This window comes from Odocoileus virginianus, chromosome 16 (genome assembly GCF_023699985.2).
Source record: "Odocoileus virginianus isolate 20LAN1187 ecotype Illinois chromosome 16, Ovbor_1.2, whole genome shotgun sequence".
NCBI classification, from domain to species: Eukaryota; Metazoa; Chordata; class Mammalia; order Artiodactyla; family Cervidae; genus Odocoileus; species Odocoileus virginianus.
This window is the reverse complement of record NC_069689.1, coordinates 39,446,404-39,449,995: the sequence shown is the minus strand read 5'-3', so window position 1 is coordinate 39,449,995 and position 3,592 is coordinate 39,446,404.

Below are 3,592 nucleotides of genomic sequence, written 5' to 3'. Positions count from 1 at the left end.
ATTTTGAGTATTAGAAATTTTTCTGCTCCCAAAGATAGAAATTAGGTAAAATAAACAGAGTTACATGTAATGAAAGAGTGGAATATGATCTGAGGAAGAACTGAGATCATTTGGGAGTGTGTTTGCAGCAACCACTAGATGGCGCCATTGACCAAAGTCAGCTTGGTTGTTAAGCTTTGGGTGGTGTGGGGTGGTGTCTGGGAGGGTAGAGAGAAATCAGGTATCAGCAGCCTTTCTGTGCATGGCCCTTATATTTTATATACTTTTGTTTTGTTTGGTCTGTCCATTCTTGGATATACAATGAGTTTTGGTAGGATTTCTGTTGTTGCTTGTATCAGCTACTCTGGGATTTTTGCCTTGAAGTTAAAATTTAAATAATAGCTTCAGCAGAATACTCTTAAATGTGGTCAGAGAACTCTTTTTTTTTTCTGATTAATCATGGTAATAGTAAATTCATGAGAAAAATCTGGTATAAATCTACCCACAATTCTTAAATTCTCATTGGCTACAATCTGGTGTTTTATTTCTTGATTATCTTATTTCTGCTGGGGATATCAGATAGTTCCTGAATTGCACAATAATTGAAAAATACAGCAGGTAAAGGGGAAAAAGGCAGTTCTTCTAGCTGGTGCTAAATATAATCTGAGACTTATGTCCTTAAAGTGAGATGAGCACTCGAGGTTTCGGAGCCCAACTACTCACTGTCTTTTTATAGGTATCTTTTTTGTTTTGTTTTGTTAAGAGCTTCTTTTTGTTAAAAAAATTAAGACAGCTCCTGATGTTTGTCTATCTTTAATTAATTTTCACTTGGTTAAATGCTGGTTTAATTAAATGTAACTAATGTTAAGTTTATATAAATCCACACAGGGTCACAAAAAGGGTTCAATACCTATATAAAAAGGCCATGACTGAGGCTGACCATTTCAGGCTCAGTTTTTATAGAAGCTGGTAGCAATATGCTTCATGTAGAATCACATAATTCTCTGAATCTCAACAATTTATAAATTTCCCTTTTAATTGTTCCCCCATCCTGTTTTTTATGGGAGAATGAGTTAATGTAGCTAGTGAGAAACAAATTAACTAAAAGGGGTGGAAAGTAGGTTGTAAGAGTTCAGGTCATACTCAGGTGCATATAGGACAAAATGCATCTGGGATTACACAGACCAAATAACAACTGAAACATTTGAACACAAATTGTGCAGTTTATGTTGTTTATTGAAACAATGGTTTTATGATGTTATGCTTTTCCTTGCTCACCTGCTCTTTTACATTTATAATGGAAATTACATGCAAATGAAATGTTGGTCTGAGGTTGCCTGAAATGAATTAAGTTGAAAGGATAAGATAGATATAGTTCCTAAGTATTTCTTGATTAAAACTTAAAGGAAGTGGGAACTGAGGAGAGGAATGGGAACAATATAGTTGGCTTGTTGTCTTACATGAAGCTTATTTGAGATGATTGTGGTTTGAGGTACAAAGTTTTATCCCCTCAGACATCTCTATTTCCTTTTCTTATAGTGTCCATTTTAAAATTTTATTCTACTTTCTGGAACAATATTTAAAATTTATTTTTCAACCAGCCTATGGAAATGTTTGTTTCTGCTATTGTATTTTTAATTCTTAAAAGCAGTCCCCTGACCCCTATAACATACTCTACTTACCTCATCTTAGGATATTAAGGATTTTTTTTTTTTGTAGAATTTTCTTTGGATCCCTACATTATCTCTTTTCCATCTAAATTCCCTATGTGTGTGTGAGGGGGAGGGCACGATTTTTATCTTTTCTTACTCCACTGATGATTCTGAATACTTTGAGTCCAGAGTCATCTTTACAACAACCTTATGAAATAGAAATATTACCCTTCTATTTAACAGACAAGAACAGAGAGCTGAAGAAAGGCTAATTAACCTGTCTGCAATCACACATTTAGTAAACGTTGGAGTCAGGGTGTGAGCCCAGGCCTGTGATCTCAAACATCTTGAGATTTGTCTGCCCACGTTTATCTAAGTGTGAAGTGCCAAGGCGTTATGTGAAAACTGCATAGCTGGGCCTCTCAGCTGCTGGGCTTCTGTTGGAGTGAAGGGCAGGAACAAGATAATTTGCTGAAGGGTCCTGTCTTGGCACCTATAGCTGTCTCCTCAGAGGGAAACCTTCTGGTTGCTTGTGTGGTGGGGTTCTGAATCTAGGGAAGAGACTGGTGTCTCCACTGTTCAGGATGCAGCTGGCTTTCAGACTTGTGGCTTAACCCTTCCCTCCACTGAGCCTCGTTTCCCCAAATTTGGAGCCTGCCTTGTCTTATTTTTCTGAAACATAAAATCTCGTGGTTCTGTGGTGTTGGGATGGGCTGTCATCTGGCTGCACAGGGTGACAGAGGAGAACCGGTAGTGCACGTCTTCCATAGACGTTGAATTAGCCCCATTTTCTGCCACCTCTCACCTGATCTTTAGGGGTATGTGCTGCTCCTAATTCCTGAGTCTACCCTAAGTTAATGAGGAATGAATTGTTCTATTAGTTTTCTATTGCTGCTATAATGTGTTACTCACTCAGAAGTGTCCGACTCTTTGCAACCCCATGGTCTGTCCATGGAATTCTCTAGGCAAGAATAGTGGAGTGGGTTGCCATTCCCTTCTCCAGGGGATCTTCCAGACGCAGGGATTGAACCAAGGTCTCCTACATTTCAGGCAGATTCTGTACCATCTGAGCTACCATAAGTAACCACAAACCAGTTCAGTTTAGTCGTGTCCAACTCTTTGTGAGCCCATGGACTGCAGCACGCCAGGCTTCCCTGTCCATCACCAACCGCCAGAGCTTGCTCAGACTCGCATCCATTGAGTCAGTGATTCCATCCAACTCTCTCATCCTCTGTTGTCTCCTTCTTCTCCTGCCTTCAATCTTTCCCAGCATCAGGGTCTTTTCCAATGAGTCAGTTCTTTGCAACAGGCGGTCAAAGTATTGGAGTTTCAGCTTCAGCATCAGTCTTTCCAATGAATATTCAGGACTGATTTCCTTTAGGATGGACTGGTTGTATCTCCTTGCAATCCAACGGACTCTCAAGAGTCTTCTCCAACACCACAGTTCAAAAGCATCAATTCTTCGGTGCTCTGCTTTCTTTATAGTCCCACTCTCACATCCATACATGGCTACTGGGAAAACCATAGCTTTGACTAGGTGGACCTTTGTCAGCAAAGTAATGTCTCTGCTTTTTAATATGTTATCTAGGTTGGTCATAGCTTTTCTTCCAAGGAGTAAGCATCTTTTAATTTCATGGCTGCAGTCACCATCTGCAGTGATTTTGGAGCCCCCCAAAATGAAGTCTGTCACTGTTTCCATTGTTTCCCCTTCTATTTACCATGAAGTGATGGGACTGGATACCATGATCTTAGTTTTCTGAATGTTGAATTTTAAGCCAACTTTTTCACTCTCCTCTCTCACTTTCATCAAAAGGCTCTTTTGTTCTTCTTTGCTTTCTGCCAAATTGCCAACATCCGTTGGATCATCAAAAAAGCATCTACTTCTGCTTTATTGACTATGCCAAAGCCTTGACTGTGTGGATCACAACAAAATGTGGAAAATTATTAAAGAGATGGGATTA